The sequence below is a fragment of the Serinus canaria genome, chromosome 9 (genome assembly GCF_022539315.1).
Source record: "Serinus canaria isolate serCan28SL12 chromosome 9, serCan2020, whole genome shotgun sequence".
NCBI classification, from domain to species: Eukaryota; Metazoa; Chordata; class Aves; order Passeriformes; family Fringillidae; genus Serinus; species Serinus canaria.
In genome coordinates, this window is record NC_066323.1 from 9900311 (window position 1) to 9926121 (window position 25811).

The window sequence follows — 25811 nt, forward strand, 5'->3', positions numbered from 1 at the left end:
GACCTGTTTAGAGATCCCTCTATGCTTTCACCATCATGGGCAGCCTTTCACCACATCTTACATTGCCAAGAGGAGATCACACAGTGGTGCTGACTCAGTGCTATGGAGAGGGGTTGTGTCATGAGGCACTGATGAGGCAGATGAGCAGTGATGTCAGAAGGGTGGAATCTGCATATCCTGTTGGAATAAACAGATAAATGCCAAGTCAAGCTCCTCCATCATCTCTTGTGCTCTCAGATTTTTTCACTGCCGTGTTTGTGATTCAGACTTTGAGGCACCTGGTGTTTGTCTGTATTTTTGCCACCACTGAATCATGTTCTTATTTGCACATTATCCCTTGCCTGAATTTCCCCAATCGGTGTCTAGACACAGATATCACTGCTTTTTGAGGAATACAGGTGGAAAAGCATACTTCTATTCCTGAGGATCTCAGAAGCTTTTCTGAGAGGTGGAAAGTTTGCTCTCTTCTTTGAACAATACACAGACTATCAAAAATCAGACCACGGCATGGGCAGAGATGGGAACACAATGTGTAGGAAACACAATATCCAGGTAGGGCAGCCAACACTGTGCTTGTCTGTGTCTTAGTCTCTATAAATCAGCCAGATGTCTTGCAGGCAGAATAGCACAAATAAGGTCTCCAGAAAGCACTCAAATCCAGTGAAAGAAGAAACTTTATGAATCAGCATGGTGTGTATTGAGGTCAGTGAGGAGGAAGGCAGAAGGACATTAACATGAGAATAGTCATTTATTAAAACTCTGCAGCCCTGAGAAAGAAGAGAAGGAATTGTTGCTTTCAGAGATTGTGTGCAACACTGTCAGACAGGGGACTTCCCTTCTTCTCTACTGGAGTATGACCTCCATTCATACTTAGCTGCTCTGGTTTATATCTATATGTTGTAGCTCTAAAACCCTCAGAGCCCAGTTCGTCTGCAATATTTTTTACGTAAAGCATTTATTTTAACAGCTTCTCTACATGGACTGTGTGCAGTTCTTTGGGGACAAGGCCATTTTTCAAAGTTAGTGCTGCAGAGACAATAAAAAAGAGCTAAAAGAGATTAGAGTTTTGACTCTTACTATATATCAGGGAAATCTTACTGGAAAATTCAGACAGAAGCACAGTAAAAAGGCTAAGCATGCTGCTTCTGTGATATATTTGCCTGAAATTGCTATAAGACTCATATAACTTTTCCCTGTTTGCACTTGAGAAACAGATTGCTTCACTTCTTGATCCAAAGTTTGAGCAGTTCATGGTTGAAAAACTGCAAACCAAGGGGCATTGGCTGATAATCATGTAATTGTGCTGCTTTTCTGTCCTTTTTTTTTAGCGTATGTTGACAGCACATAAATCATCGTAGCTTTCCAGATAGTTATATTGGTAGAGCTCTGCTCCCAGCATTTAAAGGCAAAGTCTTGCAATATGAGGACTGAACATCAGCTGAGCCATGGCCACTATCACTGTCAGCTTAGCTGACAATGAAATGAGGTTAATCCAAACTGCATTGGCTGCAGACCTGTGTACAGCAAAGTCACACTGGTTTTGTTTATTACAGGCTAAGAGGGAGCACATGGAGAGTTACCACAGCTCAGCTAATATATGGTAAGTTGCTAAGCTTGCAAGCCTTGAGTCCCTATTTTCTGATTCACATCTGACACAGGAAATGGAAGACAATAATTAATGAGTGGAAGAGGAGATATGACTTTACAATAGAGAGAGATGGTGAGATAACCTTATTACATATTTCACTGGATCTTCTACCAAACAGATGATAGACTCATTATAAAGGGTGCACAGAACAAAGGGAACATTGACATTTAAAGAGATTCTGCTCCGGAAAGCAGCCCCAGAATTGGCATGATGGGTTTCCGTGACTTTTATGTTTGGCTTTCGGGTGAAGGAACAGCTTTGTGTCTATTAGACCTGCAAAGTGTTGCAATGTGGGAGTTACACTGATTTTTAGTCTGATGAGAATTTGTTCTTGAAGTATGCTTCTGTTCTTTCCTCCACCTCTTTTTTCTTTCTTTTTTTTAAACTTCATTTTCCATGAAGACCAGCAAGCAGCAGCTTTTGTTTTTTCTCACTTGTTCACAGGGCAGGGCTGCTCTTCCCACTATGCTGTTGCAGCTTCAAAGCTGCCTTCACACAAACTGATACCACCCTAGTTTAAGTTTTGCATTTGGTGATGTACATTGTCTGTAGAATGTCTTATCCTAGTTCATTTACAAAACTCTTCTAACCAACCAGAGATGAAACTCCAGCTCTATTGATACTAAAGTAAGAGGGTCTGCGTGGCCTTGTGCCCTGATTTAGTTTAAACATCTTAAATAATTAAACTTTAAAATAGTGCCATTCAATATGCACTTGATATGTTGGAGATATTAGGCCAGGGCTGTACAAGCTATTGAGTTATATCCTCAGAGATATACCATAAAAGCCTTTGTTTTCAAGGAGCCTGGAAAATAAGAATTAAAATGCTTGTAAGCTTGAAGTCTGTGAGTGCACTGGTGGAATTGAAGCAGTGGCAATGCTAGAATAATGCATGGGGTGAGAGAAAACCACTTCTGGCTCTGTGTCACCTTTCTCTTGCAAAGCACCCTTGGCAGACACTGCAGCTCCATGAGTGGCTTTGGGAACAGTGGGTCTGCCTGGTTGCGTTTGGGATCACTTGGAACATGATGAGTTTAAAGCCAGCTTAAGTCTCATAAAGACCTGTAGATAACACCCAAACAAAAGGCTGTGCTGGGGCCATTTTGCACTTTCTGAAATGTTTCTCAGAATTTGGGTTCACAGGAAATTGCAGCTTTCCGGTCTGATTCAGGAAAACATGAAATGTCAGATTTTTCTGTGGAACAGAGATTTCAGCACTCATTCAGCTCAGCCAGCAGGTGAGGAGAAGCTTAACAGTAGCACATGGAGTTAGCATCCACCACAGTAATCCCTTGAGCAAAGAGCACATGAGGCTGGAAAACTCTGAAAGGGAAGTCAGAATGACCCTTACAGAAAACCTTTCCTAAAGGAAACCACATCTGTTCAAGCTGGCATGGAGGACTGTTCTCAGGAGGAGCAAGATGCAAAGTTCAAGGGAACTGCCTGCGAAGACACACGCTGACGGTGCTGGGTTATATAATGAGGAAGCTCTTTGTTCTATTTACAAATCCCTGTATTACTGACAAGGAAACTTTGATGGCTGCCTTCCAAAGACAACAATGAAGAAAGAAAGAAAGGTGGGTTTTTCTTTGTCTTGCAGCTCCCATAAATCCCCTCCACTTCTGAAATGTGATTTTAAAAATTATTTTTCGTTCCCCCATGTGTAATCCCATTGCAGGTTTTACAAGTATAATTACAAAGCAATTAAATGTGGGAGCAGTGAGGAAGACTGCACCAAAGAACACTGAGCCTATTTGTTTGAAAACTCCACAGGTGCTGGTTACAGCTTTGAAACACCAAGGTTATTGTGTCTGAAGAGTATTGTTTCATCCACAAAGAGGTCAAATACCGGAGAACATTCTTGGATATTATGTGAGATTTAAGTGAGACTTGTTCCTCAAAGACTACCTTATAAACCAGTTTATCTGATACAAAAGCTCCCAAACTCTGAGAAAACTCAGGGTAAGATTGGAATACGAAGGGAGAGGATAGAGGAGAGGCCACAAAATCATGAATAATGCAGAGTAGAGGGATAGAGAATGAATAATCACTATTTGCTATAGCACGAGAACACTGATTTTCATTAAAACACAATCACAATAATTTTTCTCTGCAGAAACACGCTTTTATGAAACAAATTCCTCTAAGCCAATCTCTTGGACTCTGCCTCTACCATTCACTTTTCTGTACTCCTCAGTGAATATTTAGACTGAATGGTGTAGAGCTGTAATGTCCTCTGGGAACAACCCTTGGTACCTGTCACTAAATCCATTCCCTATATTTACTGGTGAACAGTTTGGCTGTAGACTAGATGCTGTTCTTGCTATTCAGTGAAAAACTTCCCTGGGTTCTTTGGGGAAAAAAGGCATTTATTTGGTAAAAGCACATTATAAAGAATTATAGGGTAGGGATAGTCCTTCCAAGTTTTGTTCAAACTCCTTTTCAGACATCAGGAGTTCTTTATCTCAGCTGTCTATCTAGGAAAATATTTACCCATCATAATGATCTAATCCCAGGAAGGGGCCAGGGCCCAATTTTCTCATTTGCCTGCCTGTCTCATTGTGGGGTGAGGCTTGATGCAGGGTGTGTACCAGTCCCAGATCCCTGTGCAGAGCCTGCAGTTGGTGCTCAATGCCAACAGCATTAACCAATGCAATGCTCTGGGTGCTGGGGACAGAGTCTGGGTGCTCTCAAACGCTGCCTTGTGATATTCAGCTTCTCCATCAGGGCCTTCCTACCATTTGGGAAGCATGGCCATGTCATCTAGGAATCTGTGGAACACCACCAGTGTGGCTAAAGCAAGGCTGAGTAAGTTGTTGTTCCTACCCAAAGGTAAAGACCTGTGAACCATTCTGCTTAGGACAAAAACAGAGCAGGAAAAAGTCCATATGAAGTCATGGACATTCAAAGAGTTGAGTTACTGTGTTTCCACAGGTGAGGCTGCAAGCTGATCTCTCTGTAATAAGATAGGGTGGGAAAGGTTATATAATTATGTTGTTTGCCTTAAGCCCTACTTCTCTGTAATGCTAAATAAAACAAATGTTTCAAGGATATAGGCCATTATCAGCTGCCCAAAGGGAGGAAACAAAGGGTGGTAAACAGCTGACATATGGGTGTAGACAGCTTTTGATTTAATAGTGGAGAGAGGTGACATTTTTCAGTCCGTGCTTGGGAGGGGTGAGATGTTGAACAGGTGAGATCGGCCTCCAGAAGTTCTGCAAATGTTGGAACCTTTTGGCTGAAATGTAGTTAGGATAATAATGCAAATATAATAATGCAAATACCAACTGAATTTTTTTCCTCTTTTCCCTGCAGTAGGTGTGGGACTAATAGAAAAAGGTGGCACCAAAATGTCAGCTTTTCTGAAGCTTTGGAGCCATTTGATTATCTCTAAAAGCTCTGTGCAGATCAGGTATTTGTAAGCATATTGCTTCAGGCTTACAACCCCAGCCAGCCCTTGCTAGGAACCTCACCACATTCTTGGAGCTGTGGTGGCTGTGGTGTGCCTGTAGCACCAAACAGATACTTAAAGTGTTCTGAGAGAAGGGACAGAATACACATAGGTGGCTCTGACATCTTAAGGATTTGCCAAGGCACAAGTGAGATCCTAATGTTTCTCCAGTGCAGCCACAAACTCAGTGTTCTCAGGCTATTACTTTGAAGAAAAGATGATGCTTCCAGCACACATTTACTCTCAAATTGTCCACTAAATTAGAGACAATTTGGAAGAGATCTATGAGCAATCTGGTTTAGCTCTCTGCAGACATTCCTCTCCAGCCACAAGCAGCTCATGAGCAGTTTGAGCCCAGCTCCGGTGCCAGGGATCTGTCACCTCACTGGCAGCAAGGCTGGGCTGTCTCCTTGGTGATCCAAATTTTTGATGGTGTGAGGAAATGCGCATTCAGGGATGGCTGAGCTCAGGGATACTGAGGTGCCCTGCATTGCCTCTGTGTCCCAAAGTGGGACAGAGCAAATGGAGCAGCCTCTGGGCAGAGACGCTCTTGGTCAAGGTCAAACGTGGGCTGAAATGGGTCTATAAAAATTCTTGAGTCACTCCATACTTATGTGCCATAAGGTATACAGAGTTCTGAGGGTAACTAATGGAGGTAAGGAGTCCATCACCTTCATAGCCCAGAGTGATCTCCCAGAGCCTAGGGAAGGGGCTGTTGTCTCCTTTTATTGATGGTGCACTGAGGCACAAAGCTCCAGAGTACTGGGGAGAAACATGTTGGACAAATGTTTCTTATTAAGAAATGTTTATTTGTCAGACATGATTCCTTTCATGTAGTGATGTGTGGGAGTGTATCCATTTTAGCAAGATACTCTAGGAAATGTTTTCTTGGAGTCAGCATGGAATTTCTGGCTGAGATGGTCCTTCGTTGTGGCATGGCTATTCCCGGGCTGGCTGGACATCTGTAGGTCAGGTCTTGGAGCTGAGGCTAGCAAGGTGGGGAATAAAAACAGGCAAAACTGATTCTCATTCACTTCTGGCACTGGGATTTGTTTTTCACTGCATGCTTTTTGTCCTTTGTTACAAGGGAGAAAGTCCTCCAAAATGTTGAGAAGTTCTGTTTTTGTCACAGTAGAGATGAGAAAGATTCCAGACTCTCCAAGATATTGGCAAATGGTGGAAGCTTTTCCAGCTCAGTTCAAGCTGCAATTTTCCCTAAGTCCCACATCTGTTCTGTGACAGAGCTGCATACTTAACCCTGCTTTTCTGGATAAAAAATTATGTAAATAAACCAATTTGCTTTCAAAAACTATTACTGCCTAATCGCCTGGTGGAGAAAGGGCAAAGCTGGCAGCCAGAAACTGGAGACCCAGCAGCCATGTCCTCTCCTTTTGACCTCATTGTCCTCTGTTTACAAGCTGGTATGTCAGATTGGTCACAGCTCTCAATTCTCAAGGCAGTTGTTTTCCAGACAAAATACTTTTCTTTACATAATTTTCTTTGTATATATCTTTACTATAAACCAAATTAACCTCTTGCTTCTTCAGGGCTTTAAATCATTTAGGACCTCTGTAGGTGTTTTGAAGCACTCCATGCAGGACACCTCCTGAGCCAGCAAATCCAGAACTTTGTTGTTGCATAGGGCACTGTCTGATGGCACCATGGGATCTGGGCTATCAAACGGCCCAACAACAACCTCAAGTTACTGGGAACATCCACCTCAAGTTACTGGGAACATCCACCTCAAGTTACTGGGAACATCTGCCTCAAATTACTTGTCTTTGCCATTACCAACTGCACAGCTTTTGATTTCTTAAACTCTTCTCATCAATCCTGTTCTTCGCTCAAGTATGCCCAAAGGCACAGAAAGGGAAATGGAAATGTCCAGGGGTCAAACACAGAAATCAAGTTTTGTTCAGATGAAAACTATCAAGAGAGAATGTGCTACCTCTGAGTAGGGTGCCCAGAGCGTCACTGGCTTATTTTGTAGTCTTGCCAAAAAACTCCTCTTGGATCTGTTCAATGCAGCTCAGACTGGTTTTCATCCAGAACAGCTCTTCTTATTTTAATTTTGGTTTCCTTTTTCTTTTCCTTTTTTCATTGTGAATTATTTATCCTGTGTTTCACCAAGGGAGTATAATTTTCTAATCTTCTCCCTTCCTAATATTTAAGATCTCTCTAGGTGTCTCCGCAATACACCCATGTTCCCTGATTGAAGGAGTTACAGACAAAATCCACAGTTGGCATTTTAGCTTGCAGAGATAATATTTTTGTGGCTGTATACATTTCCATGCGTGGCAACTCTGTTACTTTAGCAGAAGAGTCCTTAAGATTGATGAATGAAGAAACATATTTAAAATATGTATCTTGTAAACGTGTTAATGCCTATATAGGCTATAGGTCCCTGTGGAAATAGGAAGAGGCATTCTTTTAATAAACAATGGAGTGCATCCAGTTTTTCTTCCTACTTAAGTTATTTCCAGCACATTCACTAAAATGCTACCAGATTCAATAATATTTGTCTTTTTCTTGGCTTCTTACATATATAGCTTTCTTCCATGACAACAAGTCCAAGATTTTTTGGAGCTGAAGCAGGAATGATGATGTGTTTTTGTTGTTGTTGTTCTTCTAACCAGCTGTCTTTGCTCATCTTGCTGTCACTAGGAGAAGACATCTGCTTAGTACATTCAATATTTTCACTTTGATTCTCAACAGGGAGGTCAGAACCCATGCAAAAACGTCCCCAAAAATATTTTGTTACCACAAATATTTCTTTTAAGACTGGGGTACTTTGTTTATTCAGTGTAGGCTCCATAAAGTATTTAACTGATTCTCTTCCTGTAAAGCAAAGCACTCATTATTTCTGTGCTCAAATCGGGACATGAGACATTTACCATTAGTTAGGTTCTGTGCAAGATACCGGATGGCATAAAATACAAAGTCTAGAGGCTTCTGCTTTAATTATTACACCTCGTTTTGGTGAGATACTAGAAGTTTGTTATTTTTCCCCAACTAAACTGAGACCCAGAGAGTGAGGATTGTTAATGAAATGATCAACTTCTTTACCAATTCTTTTGGTAATTTCATCAACATTCATTAGAAGAAAGGAGTAGTGCTAGTAATGGTTTGGATGTGCCAAAATGCTTCAGGCAGTTCTTTTTTCTAGGCACTAGCAAGTCCCCTTCCTCATTAACCAAAGATACAGTCTAGCAAAACACTTCAATCCTTAAATTCACCCTGTTCAATGGAACCCTTAAATCTGAGCTGAAATCTCTCTGGGCTCAAATTGGATTTAAGCATGCCCTTAAAATGAAGTATATGCTACACTAGCACATTGCTCGACTGTACTTCTCAGCACTGGAATATTGCAGTTTTACAAAACTTTACCATTCCTGGTAAATTGGGGAGTTAATTGGCGACTGTATTTCTCACCAGTGAAGATTCCCTTGGGGTTTTGGCCCAGTCTCAATTGCTGTCAGAGATCTGTGACTCACTAAAGCCTGCTCAGTACTATGTCTTGCATTCCTGTCTGGGTGCAAACATACCTGCAAGGTGGGGAACCACAAAGATTGGCCCCACTGCTGTTTCTAGATTTGTTCTACCAGGCAGCACACATGAGTATCTCTCAATCAGAAGCAGTCAGCCTGTTGGGAAACTAACTCAGTCTTGCAGAATGAGTCTTTTCTCTCCTGTCTGCCTAGCATCCATGCTGGTGTTTCCTCATTCCTTCCCAGTGCCACAGGAATGCTGTTGCTGTGAGCTCAGGTTTTGCATGTGCTTCCAAGAATGCCCTTTAGAGACTGAAGGGTCAAGTGTGACACTGCATGTCTTGGTGGAAACTGGCGTCCTCCTGGCGAGGCGGGTGAGGAGCGCTGTGGTTTGGGGCAGAGGAGTCTCCAGTTGATCTAACACTAATTGCATCTGATCTTTGTCTCTAAATTAGGTGGCAGCTCTCCCAAAAACACATGCTTAGTGTGTTTTCCAGCCTCTTTGGCTTTTACCCACAGAAGAATTAGTTCACCAGGTGGGTGACTTTCCTGTTGTTCTGGAATTGCTGCTAGTGAGGGAATATCTCAGTTCCCCACAACTTCATCTGATTAAGAGCTGACTTACAGCAAAAGTGACTTGGAGAGAGATAAAGCAAACATATCCAACAGTAAAGCTCTGGAATGGATCCTCTAGATATTCTTATAAGCAGGGTAGGTGAACCCCTGTCAGTTTAGGCAGTGCTGCTCCTGCTTTATTGCCTGAGAGCTGGAATTCCTGTGGCATCCTAAGGGCTCTTCCCATCCTGAGTTTTTTGTTTCGTGACTTTTTGCATATGAAATCTCACTGAAAAGGAGAGACACAAACTCTGAAAATCAAGGTTTCACTTGCTGACTTCTGGAGACTTTGCACAGAATGGGGTCTGATAGGGGGTCATGGTGTGTCATTCCCTGTTCTAAACCTTGTGCTGTGCGTTTCCAAGGGCTCCTCCAGACATGGGAAGGTGAACTGACTGCCTAAAGTCACACAATACAGGGAAAGTAGGAGCAGAAGCCAAGTTTCCAATCTCCTTGTCATGCACCTTAAACACTAAAAAACTTAATTTCCTTGAGTTAATACTGGCCCAGGCTTACTCTGTATTCCTGCCTCCAGACTGGCCTATGCAATGTCAGGCATTTCAGTCTTTTGCTGTTTAATTCATTTTGCTGCTATGGTGCAGGGTGCGGTAGATATTACCAAAGGAATGATTGTATGTTTGCCAGTATTTTTGATTCTTTCCAGGCAAAGAGCAGATTTTCACAGCCAGGCTCAACACCTTGAATTTTCTACTTTCATTTCCAATGTGTATGATATTGGTCATGATAGGAAACTGAAAAAAACCCAGAAAATTCATGCTGTGTTTGACAAGGCAGTGACCATTCTGGGCAGCATGTTACAAGGGTAACGGGCTGCAAATCAAACTTCTGCTGCTGTGCTGCAGAGGATTAGTCACAGTTCATCTACCAGCAAAATGGAGGTAGTAGTAGTTACTATCTCAAACTCTGGAGGCTCAAAGCTTAAAACTTTTGGGATCATTTAAAGGACACTGCTATGGATGGGCACAGTATTCTATCTTCTGTTAACAGCACTGGAAAATTTCATAAGCTTGATGGATAAAGAAGCAATAATTGTTGGATATGGGGCCAGGAAAATATTTGACCACTGGTTTTGTCTGAAATACTAAATGAAAAACACTTATCTCTCATCTTGGGCCAAAGGGGTTTTTTTTAGTGTTCATATATTTCCCCTAGACACCAGTTGACACAACAAAAGGGCTGTGGCAGCTCTGCAAGAGCACCTGAAGAAAGAAAACCAAAACAGGCAACAGTTCCTGTGTCTATCTGCCATCGAGAGCTCCACCACGCTGAGATTGACAAACATGGGTGCCAGGAAACCCCTGGTGATGACCACTTGCTCCTGGTGGAGGAAAATCCCATTGTGACTTATCCTCGGGGCACAATGCAGGAGCACAGCCTCGCAGCCCAACACTCAGCTGGCAGGAGACAGGTGAACTGTACGTTCTGCAGGAGGGAACTGAACCTGGCTTTACAGGGCCTCAGGCAAAGGCTTTGGCTGCTCAGCTTGAGCTGGTGCCGCAGTCTCTTCCATCTGGGAATCAGCCGTGCCCGTGTCTTTCACAAGAGGCCAGGTTCACAGAGCACTGCTGGCTCTCTAGGTAACACCTACGGCACGGGGCCCCGGTGACTCACGCACCGTTCGGCTTTGCTTTAGGATCTCAGCAGGGTTTAAACACCAGGTAGGCGGCTAGGACAAGGCTGGGGTATTTCTAGTCACAGTCCCAATGCTTAGAAAACACCTGCAGCCATGACTGCTCGTGCAGATTGAGCTGCAGGGCTTCTAAGGAGACAATCTGGCCCTGGCAGGCCTCTGTTCCTGGGGGGAATTTAGCACCTCTGGTACACAGGGCCAGCACAAGACACCAAGTCAGTCCTAGAGGAGGGTTTGCACTGAGGACTAAATTTGGGAAATGCCATGCTTTCCCTTCTGAGGGGGTCTGCCAGGGTGGGGTAAAATCTCTTGGGGTATCTGATTGGGAAGTACACTGGTTTTGGCAGCCACGGAAGGTGGAGAGAGGCTGAATCACAATTTTCTGCTACAGCTTAAGTATTTTAGGCACCGACTGTCCTTTATTTTGTGTCCAAATGAGCAATCTTGCCCTCCTGGGGCTGTCAAGCACTGACTGTGGACATTAAAGCTGGTAATGGGATAAGATGTAAATATCTTCTTGAAAGCACACACCAGAGCCCTTTATTTTAAAAATGAAATACATTTGAAGTGCCTACAAATTCACCCAGAAATCTCCTTCCAAATGAGTAAGGTTTGGCAAGGCTCCCCTCCGCAGCCTGAACACAATGTAACCCTTCTGCCTTCCCGTTCTCTCCAGGGCAGATACCGAACAGCTACTTAAAGGGTAACATTCCATTATAAAAACAATCACACTCAACATCCCAATTTATTTTAATTGCAGTCCTTAGAAATAGCCACAAAACAATCAAACAGAAAGCAATCAGAAAATAGTTCCCCTTCCCCCTCTCCTTAGTATTCGCGACAAGTCTTGTTTTGAATCTGTGAGCAGGCAGCTCCTTTGGAACCCCCTGCACCTTTTTCACCTCCCCTCACCTTGTTCTTTGCCCCAGTTGGAGAACAACAGATTAAAAGTTGGTTGGATAAACATCTAAAGACTCAAAAGGAGCCCTGGACAAAACTTCCCTGTGAAAAGTTGGATCCTGCAAGGCACAGGGTGCATTTCTGGGCCTACGGCTCTCCTGGCTCCGGGATGCAGAGATTGAAGGTGATGCTCAAAGGGTCAGGGCCGCCTCCAGCCCCGTTCCCCCCAGCCCAGGTACCGGGAGCCGCTGCCGCCCGTCCCCCCCCAGCCGCGGCGCAGCGCAGCCCCCTCCCGCCGTGCGGCCGTCCCGGCCCCGGCCCCGGCCCCAGCCCTTACATGGACAAATCTGCCTGCAAGGAAAGGCAGGAATTTGGGCCCTTGACGTCAGCCGCGGGCAGAGCGCGGCAGCCCGGCAGAGCAGGAGGCAGCGGCCGCCGCTTTCGCTTTTTGTTTCGGGGCCGTCCCGCCGAGCTCGGGGCCGCCGGCCGCCCCTCCCTGCGCCCCAGGGGAGGTAAGGGCCGGGGAGGGGGCGCGGACGGAGGGATGCGGGAGGCGGGAGCGCCGCGGCCGGGGGGATGCGGGGTGGCTGACGGACCGGAGGGAGGGAGGGAGGGAGGGGTGTGCGGGGCGGAGCACGGGAGGGGCTGCCCGGGGGACGCGGCGGGAGCGGCGCGGGGGTTCCCGAGCCGGGAGCGCGGGAGGGGCCGCAGGGGCACGCCGCGGGGCAGGGGCGCGGAAGGGGCCGCCGGGCGGAAGGAAGGGGCCGGCGGCGGGGCCGGGGGCGGGCGGTGCGGGGCGGCCCCGGGGGGCGGTCTCGGTGCCGCCCCCGGCCCGCCCCTCGCCACCTCCTCCCGCCGCCGCCGCCGCGCTCGCCTCCGCTGCCTCCTCCCCCGAGGTATTGTTGCAGATAATAACTTGCCCCCTTCCTCCCCCCACCCCCGTCGGCCCGCCGAGGCAGCTGTGCCACAGCTGGAACCCCCGGCCGGGGCGGGGAGCGCTGCCGGCCGCCCGGGGGGGGCCGCCCTGGCTCCTCCCTCCGCCCGGGGCGCCGCGGCCGCCGGAGGGGCCGGCCCGGTGCGGTGCGGACTCGGCCGCGGGGCGGGGGCAGCGCCGGGCCCGGGGCAGGGGGAGCCTCCCCGGTGCCCGGGCGGCCCCGGTGCTCGGCTCCCGGCCGGTGTCGGCGAGCGGGGTGAGCCGGGCCGGGCCCCCCGAGCGGACGGGCCGGTGCCGCAGGTGCACCTGGCCCGGGCGGGGGCTGCCGTAGCCCCGCCCCGCCGCCCGCCGACCCCCGGCCGCGGCTCGTAGTAAATAATAAGTTGAGTAAAGCTCCGGCAGCTTTTTATATGCCGGGGGAGGCCCTGCCTTCCCCACCAGGTAAGGACGGAAAAGTTTCCCACACCCTGACGTCACCTACGGCTTTTTTTTTTCTTTTTTTTTTTTTAAGCATAAGTTTTTTTTTGCCCTCCCCCTTTTTTGCTCTTCTCTTTTGAACAGGCAAACCTTACTGCTGCCATTGCTCAGGAGCACTCCCCGCGCCCCGGGGCTGTGCTGGGAAGCCGGTAGTGCTCCCGAGGAGGCGTTGATGAAGCAACTCCTGCCTAATTGCTCTGCCTCCTGTACCTCGAGGTGCAGCTTGGCCCTACTGGTGAAACAAGCGAGAGTTGGCTTCTCCTGCTTTGTTTTGATTATTTTTTGTTTGTTTCTTTTTTCCTACACCTGTAGGAATTGACTTTTTAGCCCAGTTGTGTTGTTCTTGAGTTAGTTTCCTGTCTATTTCTGTTTTGCTAGGCAATTGGTACACAAAAGTTTAAGGAGCTTGCAGGAGCCATAAAACCTGCTGATGTGTCTGTCTCCCTGCACATCTGCAACACCTTTGTCCCTCTGCACAAAGGGATTTTGACCCATGCAAAAAAGGAAGGTCTCACATGGAAGCCACAAGTGTTTTTGGACACATTCCAGGATTTCTAACTTACTTACCTGTAGAGTTTGTGCTTGCACATTCCAGGAGTGATTTCTGGGGCAAGAGCTGAGAGAGTGGGGAGTGCCTGGGAGCTGGGTGATAGAGCAGGTGCCAGCTCACCAAGTAATTAGAGAAATGGTATATTAGGAAAGTAGGGAAACATGCAAAGCTGGAGAAGAGGACACAGCATTTCATCTCTGTGTTGATAATGTGGCTGTGTTCTTGCTGAAAAATGTTGGCTGCTGTCCTGGCGTAGTTCAGCCTGCTGTGCAGCAGGACAGTTTAGGGATGTGGGGGACTTTCTAATTATCCCCACTGTTGCTGAAGCAGGGCTGGCCCACACAAGGCTAAATAATACTCTGTGATTTCCCTTGGGAAATATGTGTGTCTGTGGATAAAGATTTATTGTTGAAAATTACTCTCTGTCTGTTGGCTTGGTCTGTCTCACCCTGCCCACCTCATGACCTTACAGCCTGTTGCTCCTAAATTTATTAGCTTTGTTATTCCCCTATTTCAATTGTTTAGCCTTTGTTGGAGGTTTTTCCCTGCGGGATGGGCTATCAGCAGCTCCTGGTGTGGATAGTGGCCACAGAGCCACCTGTCAGCAAGCCCCTACCCGCCTTGTCAAATCCTGCCTTTAACTTTGTTATGATGCAGGTGCTGCTAATGGGCCCTTCAGTCCTGTTGCCGTTGTTCCATAGATGGTTTTCCTTTAATTGTAGTATTCAGGTTTTCTTTTTCCACCTGGCTCAGCTTGTGTGGGCTGGGAAAAACTGCCAGATCAGGGACACCTCGGTCCAGCAGAGCAGCAGCATCAGTAAGTTGCCATCAGTAATGGTCCTGTAGAGAGTTGCTGTGTAGTGGGTAGGAGACCTGCTTCCCAAAAATCACTCCCACCCTGTGTGCTGTGTGGCCGTGGGTGCATTGGCTGTGTGTGTCCTATGTTGCCAGCAGTCCTGGTTGGTGGCATGCAGCCCTTGTGTGCTGTCTGGGTAATTTCCAGGGTGGAAATGAAAGATGTGTCCAGGAAAATGAAGCTAGAACTGTCTCATTAAAGTTTCTTTAGGTGCAGCTCCAAGCTGCTCTGAATTGCTGATGTTCAGTCTCCAGGGATGCTGGGTCAGTGAGAATTACTGGTTTTCTTGCTATACAGCTGTCTCTCTCTTGCCAGCTCTGATTGCCTGGTGTGTTTGGTACTGGTGGGGCAGAGGTGCTGGGAGAGAAACTCCAGTTCCTGTTGTTCAAAGGTGAGATTTTTCCCTTTGGAACACATTTGGAGATCAGCCTGGATGTCAAGGCAGGGTGCTGGTGAGCATGCTCATCTCAGTGTTGGTTCCAGCTCTGTGAATCCTTTCTCTTATTTGTGTTTGGTGGAGAATCACCCAGCTTTAGGGGATAAAAGTATTGAATGATGTTGTCTGTGATATGCTGTTGTGAAACCAGGAGGAATGGGCAAAATCCTGGCTTTAGACTGGCAGGTCAGAAGTGATATTTGGATCTTGGGAATTGTGGGTAGTTTATCTGTCTTGTGTCCTGGAAATTTCCAGAGCACATTGCATTTCCAAGTTGGATTCCCCTGTGAAACACCTTCAGCTGTGCTGTGTTAGTGAGGTAATGGGAGCAATGAGGAACTGGTGCAGTGTAATTCAAGCTTTCAAGCAGTGTAATGGCAGATTCAGGTGTGTATCCCTTGTAAAGCACTTGTTTCTTTAGGATGTTCAGGGGTGAAGCTCCAGAGCTGGACTAGTGAGTTTTGCAAGGTACCTAATAGTGTTGGTTGCAGTCTCAGGGAAGCTGGAGTGCTTTTACATATATGATCATCAGTATGTATTTTTAATTATAACTCCTAGTAAGAGTTATGGTGTGGGGGTTCATGCTCAGAGTGGAGACATCATTCAGATTTGAAGCTTGGCTGTTGCCTTTTTTGTTAAAATTACTGTTTGTGTCCACCTGCCTTACTATAAACTTAAGTAATACTCTTGTGATCAGTCAAACTTTTTGTATGCAGTTTTGGAGAGGGATAGTAAGAATGGCTGGGAGCTGGAAAACTTGAGGGAGTTTTACAAACAGTATGGGATCACTCCTATTAAAAGGATGCAGGTTAGAAAGATGTCAGAGAAACAGTGAGTGCTGTGGAAAAAGGATGTCTGTTCCTCTGTAAAAATGAAAACCACGGTGAAAGTGGTGGATTCAAAATGAAGAAAGTTAAGCGCTTTTCAGTGTAACTAATGGTGGCATTGATCATGCAGAATGTTGCTGAGAACAAGAGTTTAGCCAAGTCTGAAAAGAAGATGGGATGGTTGTATGAGTGTCAGGCACACTGAGAGTTGTACCAGCCCATGGTGGTGCCAGTTGTATCATAAACATCTAATTGGAAAGAAGAAACAGTTTCATGTAGGTTTCCATGAAGCATCTCTGGCTGACACTAGATAGACACAGATAGAGAAAAGCAGTAGCTTGGGTGGATGACAAATTGTTCCAAGAACAGTTTCCGTGTGTCTGTGGAAACAAATACCCTCAAGGTGCCCACAGTGGTTTCTCTATTGCTCTGCCCATCGTGGTTGTATGAACAATACATTCTCAGTGGCTTTTTGTTGCTCCTCAAGCTTCTGAAGGCCTGACCCAGGCAGCTCTGCCTTTCTCCTACTGAGCTCTTCTCTCCCTGACATGGCTTTGAGAAACACTTGGACACTCTGCTCTGGCTGGCCCCAGATGCTGGCTTTCACCTTTAACTGATTGTCCAGGCTCTGGTGTGCTCTGTAGCAGCCCTGCTAAGCTGGAGATAACTCCCTGTGAATGCATGGAGAGGTTTTAAAGATGGCATCAGGATGGTGAAGAACTATACACTGACCAAGAGTAGGTCCCTTCCAAATCAGGATATTCTATGATTCTTTAGATATGTGTGTGCTTTTTAGGTACTTTGTTTTTGATGGGGAGAAACCTTCAGGAAAGTAAGATGAATACAAAGGCCATGTGACCCAGCAGAAGCCTGTGATTCAGCATGTGTTTGCTATGTGCACATGTGAGTGTGACAGTGATGCTCCTGTCTGCAAGACAAGGTCCTCCACAGCCAGTCTTTCACCCCAGTAGCTTCTTCATCTCCCTTTGCTCTCACTCTTGTATCAGTGTAGTTCTGTGAAAAGCTAGAGAGATTACTGCAATTGCAGCCAGAGCAGAGGAGGAACGAGCAAAGGAGATGGAAACCATAAATTATGAAAGGATGTGGGTTATCTGATGCACAGATTCACAAGGAACAATGCCTTTAAAGAGTGTGGGTTATACATAGGAAAATACTTGAAATAACTTCAAAAACAAGGGTTCCAGAGAAGGGATTGGAGGGAAGATATTGTGTTTGGTGTCCATGTGTGCTTTGGGGGAGAGACTCAGTAAAGTTTGAAGAACTTAGTGTTTTCCTCTTTCTGATTTAGGAAGCTCTTTGTTTTGCAAAATAGAAACAAACAGAGAGAAGAAAACAACAAATCAAACCGAAAACCACAGACCAGAAAAAAACCTCACAAAACATTAAAGCTTTTGAGAGCTTATGCTTGCCTGAGAAGCAGAGTTTAACAGGGTTGGTTCTTTTCATTCATCCTGCTCCTGGGCATGGCAGGCCATGTAGGGCTGGCAGTGTTTTCCAGTCCAAACATGAAAAAAACTAAAACCTGTTACCCACAGTTAATCATTGCAATTAAGGTTATCGGTAGAGACAACTCAGTGGAGATTCTGTTTTGATCTCCAAGAGCTGGTTTCGATCAGGTTCTGAGCAACTGCAAGAGCTGGCATGAAAATGATTTTTTTAAGTCACTGTCAGCAAGTCTCTGTCATTTTAGACTGTCAGTATCTGTTGTTGGGATCTGTGGGTGACAGTGACACACACGTGTGAGTCAGAAGAACTCCCAAACTATCACAATATGCTCAGGGAAGGAAAACAAACATCAGTGGAGTTGTGGGCTGCTGATAACCTTTTCTTAGACAATGTTATAAGCTTTTGAGTGTTGCAGGCTGTTAGGAAGTTTTCTGTTGCCCTTGATGGCATAAGGGAACCTTGGAAATACTGTGATTCCTCAGCAAACCCATCAATTACTTAGGTTGGTTTGGGGACAGGGAGGATGCATGAGGGTCTCTGCTTATGCCAGTTTTGTTGCTGGGTAATAGCCTATCACCCCTCTTTGGGGTTTGCAGATCTGGATGGGAGGGATCCTATCTCGTGTCTTAGAGTTTATGCACATGAGCACCTTCTAAACTCCTGGCTGCCTTCCTCCCTTTGCTCCTGCTGCTCAGTGATGCTTCAAAGCAGGAAAACTTCCGCCAAATCTTTTATGATTGTGCTGCCAGTGGAATAGTTAGTTGAGATTTAATATGGCCATCATCTTTATGTAATAAAGTATCAGCTAACTTGCCATAACTATCTTGTTTAATGTCTATTAAAAGCCCCACATATTTCACTCACTGGGTGAAATTTAATAGAAGTTCATCTAAGCATTTACTGCTTATTTAATTTAAAAATAAGTTGATCTCCATGACTGGAGTAACAGGCACTAAGGATTTAATTAACATTTAGTAAACTGCCCTGTTAGCTCTGAATTGCACAGTCAGGTCTTGTTTATGCATCAATTTGTAACTACCCTCTCCTTTTTTTATTTGGCCATTCGATCTCATTGTGGGGAGCTGGAGTCATCTTCTATTCTCCCTCTCCTCCTGATCTCTTCTCACATGGAGAGCCTGTGTCAGGGCTGTGGGCTGGAATACTGCCGAGGAGCCAGGACCCAGCTGCTCAGTTGTGAGACCAGCCTAGACAGCTGGGCAAAGGCAGGTGGGATGGAGGAGACTGAATTGACAAGTTGTCCCACAGGCCTTGAAAAGGGATCTGTGGAGCCCCATGGGGTGGGTAGGGTTGCACTGTGTAGTGGGTTAGAAATGATCCAGCCTCAAACCTTCCCTCAAACTTGGCTCTGTTATGTTTAAATATCTCCTGCAGGGCTTTTTCAGTGGTGTGGCTGCTGCATGGAATTTAGGATGGCGAGGTTTCCTTTTTGGACGGAGAATGTTGGGGTGTTGTTGCAGGTGACTTGTGGGTGGTCCTGCTGCAGTGGCTGTGGTGGTTGTACCCCAGCTGGGGTGGTTTCTGTGTCAGTAATGTGCATGTGCATTTTCAACGTGCTCTGTGCACATACCCTGAGGAGATCTCTGTTTCAGCAGTTTATTACCTCACCTTAACAGATTTGAATTACTCCACTTAGTGAGGCATGAATGAAAGCAAGGAGTCTCCCAGATAGCACAGGCAACAGCGGCTGGGCTGGGAGAGTGATTGAATTAGCAGCTGATAAGTGGTTGTAGCTCCAGCTGCTGCATCCTCACTGCCTCACTAGCCTGGGTGTCAGTGAAGTCCCTCTTCAAGCTCTTTGCTGAGGGACATCAGCTGGCTTGGATTTGACATGCCTTGTTGTTTGAGACAGAGACTTGATTTGCTTACTGGGGTTTGGGCAAACCTTGAGAGATACCTCAAGGTATTAGTGTGGCCAAGACACTATAATCTGAATATCCCCAGAAAAAAATGCATAGTGATTGTGGCAGGCACGGGGCAAACCTGTAGTTGTTTGAGTGCTGCAAACTTTGTTAAAAGAATGGTGTTAAAGTTGCAAAGTCCAAGTGCTCCAAAGCTATGAAATGCCAGAATGAAGGTTGTTGAACGTTAATTTCAGCCTCCCCTGCACAATCAGTTTTATGATATAGCCACTTAATTGCCAGAGCACGTACTCTTTGTGCTCAGAGTGGAAGCTGATACTTAATGAGCATCCATTCAGTTGCTTTCCTCTTTGTGCAATATGTGGCCCCAAGCCTTGTTTATCATGTACTGTTCAAACTCGAGACAGAATGCAGAGTTATTAATTTTCTATTGTGCTTTTCTGGAGCGCTCTTTACTCTTTCATTGGAGCACTTTGGAAGCTGGAGGGACTATTTTTGTAGTGCCTTCCCAATGCAAAGGAAGATTATTCTTGCCGTTTTATTGGTGGGACAGTGAGGCTTGGAGAGGCATGTAACTCGCTGTCTCACATCACCCTTGACACTGAAATCATGGAGTAAAAAGGAGTTAGACCAGGGTTGTTCTCTTAAGTGTGCAGTCATAACTGATAATAAAGCAAAGAAATGGTTGGGAAGAATTGTTTGTAGTTACGGACTGAAGTTAACATCCTTTCTGCTCAGCTCTGAAGATTACTCTGAACTGTTCCTTGCACTTATGCTTATCTTCTGCCATATTTCCTGCTGTACCTGCCTCTTATGCATTATCATCATTATCTTTGAGTGGGGGCAAAGCCTGTACTTACCTGGCATGAGTATTAAAATACCTAGCTTAGTGTGGAAGCTGGTCTTTGCCTCTGGCGTTTGGAGGCTAGAGAAGCTTAATGCTGTTGGAATTGAAATGTGGTGGTGAGGAGGTCCAGAAATGAGCCACAGAGGTTGTTAAGGTCTGGGGGTATTTATGTATAAAAACATCTCTCAAGGAGTAGAAATATTGAGGACTTCACATCATCTGCTAGATGCTTCCTCAGTGACTTGTTTTACCATGGGAAGTGTGACTGACATTTTTTACGGTTGGAGCTTCTTTTAAAGCTTATTCATCACTTCTGATCCTGCAGGCTATTTTTTTTTTTGGAGTATGAGCATTATGCCTTCGTTAGCACAGTTTCACTTTGGTGATTTTTTAGAGAATCCATTTCTTTTTCGAGTTCCTTGGGATGCAGAGCCGAGCTTGGAAAACACGACATTACATCTTTGCCATTTAAGGAGGTCTTGGTGAACTTCTGCATAGTAAGTTTGAAATTCAAGTGTATGAGTAATCCAGCTGAACTCTGCCATTACTTGTGTGCCTGAAGATAAGCGAGTGTTTTAGCACTGTCCTGTACCCAAATCCTAACGTATTCCCAAGGCAGATGGATGGGGAACAGCAAAGTGCAGTAGGGTTAAAGTTACTGGAGAGAAGTCTGGCTTCTTTCCTACTGTAGCATGCAGAGTGACCAGAGCCACACTGCAGTGAAGAGTCAGCCTTATACAGAGCAGGAGACCCTACTGTGAGTGGTGCAGACATTTGCAGACTTTAGCAGTGGCATTAAGTGAAGGACTGTGGGGCAGATGCATGTTTTGGAAGTTAGGAATGATGCCTTGGACCACTGCATTGCTGCAGGAATGAGCACGGGGTTCTTGCCATGTAGTGCCTCTTTGAGTCTCTGTCTGCATCTGAGGTTTGGGAACGTGGCCAGAGCAGCAGGTGGACTTAAAACAATATAAATGAGCATGTCTTTCTAAAGCACTGCACTCACCCAGGTCCTTGAAGTGTCTGGGTGAAAGGATGGCAGCTCACAGAGTGCCTGTGTGTCTCCTTCCATGGCTTGGCACGGCGTGTTTTGCTCTGTTGTGTGGGAGAACTGTGAACTTGGGGTGTGTGGAAGCTGGGGAAGTTAGTTGAGAAATTTTTAAGGACTACATCGTAGCCTGGGAGAAGGAGCTGTAAGAGCAGAGCTCGCTGTCTTACTATGCATGAGGATCCCTGCAGGGTGTGTTCATTTATAAGTCATTCTGGATGAAGTTAGTTACTCCATGCCCTCATTGCACACACTGCCTACAGGAAGTGTGTTGTGGGCACTGTTCCTACAGCTGGGTATCAGATTTCTGAGGATGCAGGGCAGGTGGCTTGATATCACTTCACCTTTGCACTGGTGGGTGTATTGCTTTGCTGTGCTCTGCCCTGGAATAGGATAGAGAGGAGTGCTCCAGGGTGTTACAGTGATCATCTGTGCTGCTTGTCCCCACCCTGTCTGGGGTCAGGCCACTCTCTGGGCTCTCGTACTCAGATCCACATCACCCTGCCTCCCTGGCTGCCATGGCCCAAGCCTCCATTCTATATTCATTTGCACACCTGAGGGGGTGTGTTAGGTCTTGGGTTATGCTGTCAAGTGCCAGAAGTCCAAGTGAAAGTGATCTGCTCCAGCTTTGTTGGCTTCAGGGCAGCTGCCTGCCTTTGTTGGCTGTTCCCCCTCCCTTGAAGTGCAGTGAGGCACAAGCAACCTGATGGGCAAGAACTCTTGATAAATTTCTTGTGTCTCAGGTGGTTTGATTCATGCCTGATTAAGGGTGTGCCCACTTTCATGGGTGGAGCTGGATGTGCAAAGGTAGCTGTGTTATCAGAAAGTCACTGGCTCATCTCATTTAGTGTCAACTCCCTTGGCCAAGGCACCTGCTAGAATGGGAATATATTTTGTATGTTTTAGTTGTGCAGATTCTACCTGATGTAGAATGAAAGTGATTCCAGATGCTTTTGATCTCTAGAAAGAGAAGATCTATCCATCTAATGAAAGACAGGAGTAATTCTGGGTATGGTATTGCTATACTCCTGGTTCCTTTTGTCCTTTGTTTTTTGTTTCCATATCCCATAGCCAAGATTTTCTTGTGTTGTCCATATCTCCAAATTTGACCAGTAGCATCCTGGGCTGGGCCTGGCATTTATTTTGCTACCTGAAGGAGAATTGTGAGTCTGACAAACAGTGTGCATCAAACTCCTGTGGAGCCAAGCACAGAGCACAAGCTGCACCCATGAGGTGACCTCTGGGTCCTGCCCTGGGAGATGAAGAATGCTGAGAGTAGAGCAGAATGATTGACTTGCGAACACAGTGACTGATTATGAGCAAAGATCAAAAAGATGTAAAAAGTGCTTGTTAGCAGAATGTGACTAAGATAAAGACCTGATAAGTGTGGAGGAAAGGGAAGCAGTAGCTTCTGATAGAGCAGAGCTGTATCTGTAGGATTTGCAATTTGGTGCAAAGCAGTTCTGGGTCATGGGAATGTATGGCTGCTGTGGCTCTGCCACTGCAAGCCATTGTCACTTATGTCCCTGTAACAAAAGTGCACAGGTCAATCTGGAACCCACTTGAGCTCTTCTCATCCTTCCTGTGGAGTTCATCTCCCTCATGGCTGTTTATTGCTGCAGTTTCTGAGCTGTGCATACTCTCTGTCTCATTCCTCAGCCCTTACTCACAGGAGGCCTCTGTGTGAGGGAGGGACACCCAAGAGAAACATGAAACTTGTAAAATCCCTTGCCACGAGGAATTTGGGTGGCTGATCAGCTGTAGCTGGGTGTTTAGGAGCCTGCTGGAGGTCTGTGGGCTGTGGGTGTGATCTGCAGTACTCCAGAGCGTGGGATGGAGCTTGGGGGAAGGTGGTTTTGCCCTGCAAAGGGCAACCCCCATCTGGGGGCTCCTGTTAAAGCTGTACTGGCCCAGCCTGTTAGCAAAAGTCAGTTGTGCATTTGGATGGGGTAAAGTGGAGGAGGGGAGCAGTATGACTCACTGAAGTTATCGGCGACCAGAAGTAGGCTGTAAGCTATAGGGGACACCTCGTGCCTTCATCCTAAACCAGTGAAATGTGTCAGGGGAGATACAGCCCTGTGCAAATACAGTGTGTGGGTTTGGGTTTTGGTCCAGCATTCCCATCCATAAATAGGCCAGCCCCTTCCTTACGCCAGTGTTTGTGTGCACTTCTCAAACATGAACCAGCTAATCCCAACAGATGTTTGGCAGCCTCCAGAGCACATAAGGAAGTTAAATATCATTGCACTTTGCTAGAGAGATGCCCAGGATTCCAGTAACACCTGCTAGAAGATCCCATTGGAGCCATGTGTGTTGGTGGCTGTGTGGGCTCAGCTCAGCAGGGCACCTGCTGCCGTTGCCTCAGGCTGCTCTGCCACTGTGTGAGGGCTGCCTGGGCTTCCATTGACATCAAAGACACAGCTTCCTTTAGTTTGTGAGGGAGAAGGGGATTTAGCAATATGTTTATGCACTTCCACTTTATTCAAGTCTAGTTGAAAGGAGAGGGCTGTGGATTTTGTTTGCTGGCTGCCTTTGTCCATGTGCTGATGTGTCCACCTCCACAGGGGTTGTGTGTGAGGTCCTGGTTGGACTGTGTCCTTTACTTGAGTTCCTCTCTTTCCCCAACTATCAACATTTAGTTGCAAGCTTTAACACCTCTGAGAACAGGAAAGTGGTGGTTTATTCTGGAGATGTCTCTGGACTCTCCAGAATCTTTGTGTTTCAAGAAGTCCTCAAGAAGGACTGAGGATCATATTTATTTCTCCTGGCCTCTATTTCTGCTCTGGCTGGGTGGCTGTCCTGATTTTTTTAGGCAGTGTTGTGATTATAAAGCTGCTAAGTGAAGTGCTTGGGACAGCAGTAGGATAGTTCTGGATTACTAATAAATCAAGCACTTTCCTTAGGTGTTTCCCCACTCAGTTCTTCATCAGTCTCCATGAAACATAAATGATGGCTCTGAATACCTGCATGTAGTTAAAACTTCCTGGAGTCTCCTCAGGGCACAGACCTCACCAGATTTTGCCATTCAGCACCTCAAGGACAAGTCTTGGGTGTCTTCTGTGATGACAGGGTTTGTGGGCTCCTTGTCCTGTCCCTCCTTGCTCTGACCCTGCTGCAGTCCCTTCACTGCACCAAGTGTGTGCATCTGACTGTAGCCCGTGCTGCCAGCGGCTGCTGCCCAGCCTTTTTGTCTGCATTATTAGTTTAATTGAGTGAGGAGCTTGCAGGAGAAGCCTGTTCATTCCCCTGCTAACTGTGCTTCACAATCAGAAGTTATTCTGGGGGTGAAGTCCTGGTACAGATTTGTTTACCTTGGTTGGGGATCCATATAACCCCTAATAGTTTCTTGCTCATAGGAGCTGAGTGGACTTGGTTTGCTGCTAATTAAAAGCCAAAAGGGTTTGTAGTCTTTTCCAAAATAATTACCATCTTTGGTGAACAGAGCAAAACTGTGCTGACTTCCTATTTGTTTCCAAACCCCTTTCTTGTGTGCGTGTTACTTTGCACTGGCCTTGACACATGGGAGGGCCCCATCAGGACCAGCAGCTCCATCCTGGTGCACAGGGAATTGGTGCTTGGATCCTTTGTCTGCTGTTGGACCAAAGGATAAATATAGAAGAAGCACAGGGTTGGTAAAAATGTTATGAAGTTAATAATTACATTTGGGAGGTTGTGTTTTCTTGGTCGGAAGCCATTAAAGGCGATAGAAGTGAATGTGTGTACCCTGTGTGCCAGAGTGTGTTTTTATCTTGGCTTTTTATGGGCTAAAAACCAGCAAGAAGAAGAAAAAAAAAGGCTTTGAGTGTGTGTGTGCTCACTCCCAGGAACCCCAGTTCCTAGATAGTTTAGTTTCTATCAGTAAGTGGTTTCAGATATACATTAACTTCGATTCAGATGTTGAGTTGGGCCTGCTGTTACAGTGGAAAATGCCCCCTTTCCTTTCTGTTTGCCCAGTCTCTGCTTCTGTCAAGTTTTTGCCGTGACAGGACTGTACTGCAGCAATAGGGGGTCAGAGGTTCTTCTCCTTTTCTGTCTGGTTCTGATTGTCCATGCAAGCGTTGGTGCCCTTTCTGTGCAAATTGGAGGGGCTGGCTGACGGCACTGCTGGGTTGAGGGCTGAAAGACGTCCAGTCCAAGGCGGCTGGGCTCCCTGGAAGCAGAGCCCTGAGCTCTGCAACTGCTCTTTGCTGTGTGTGTGAGAAACAGAAGCACATATCCAGCCTTCTGCTTATCCTCACCATTACCTCATGGTGGGGTGTGGGCCTGTGAGCTCCAGCTGGGGTAGGAGGAATGGCTGTCTGGGCAGCAGTCAGTGCCTGAACATCCATCCTCTCAAAGGAATGGCACTGGGGTGGGCGGGAATCTCTTAGGACTAGGTTCAGAAGCTGGGACAGGATCAGCTCCGTTCCTATTGCTCTGGAAATGGATGTGTTTGACCTGCTGTAGGGGCTGGTGATGGCAGCTGTGCCCGCTCATCTGCAATGCTCCCTTTTGCTTTCGCACCCTGAGTACAAAAGTGAGTTGTGTTCACTTTGCACAGGGAGCATTCCCAAAATTGCTGTGCTCTGCTGTGGCATGTGCAGGGAGCAGCAGAGGGGCTGTTATTTTCTTAATCTGCCTGTTTGATGAGGCAGTATCTGGCTGTGCCCTTAGCAACGGGTTTTTTAATGCAGATCAAGTCTCCTGTTTTAATTGACTAAGAAAAAAGAACTTGAAGAGGGTATGAACCCATGACC

At 46.2% G+C, this 25811-nt stretch overlaps 1 protein-coding gene across 6 annotated transcripts in view; it reads left to right on the forward strand.

Moving 5' to 3' along the window:
- The first annotated feature begins 12066 nt into the window (after nucleotides 1-12066).
- LPP (LIM domain containing preferred translocation partner in lipoma) overlaps nucleotides 12067-25811 on the forward strand; it is a 333154-nt gene continuing 319409 nt past the window's right edge. For 4 of the 6 annotated variants that reach the window (XM_050978157.1, XM_030227018.2, XM_050978158.1 and 1 more), the window contains exon 1: nucleotides 12067-12265. The gene's annotated coding sequence lies outside the window, so the exon portion shown is untranslated. Of the gene's footprint in view, nucleotides 12266-12579; nucleotides 12650-25811 lie in introns of those variants that run through there. The other 2 variants (XM_030227017.2, XM_030227026.2) reach the window with 1 other exon arrangement.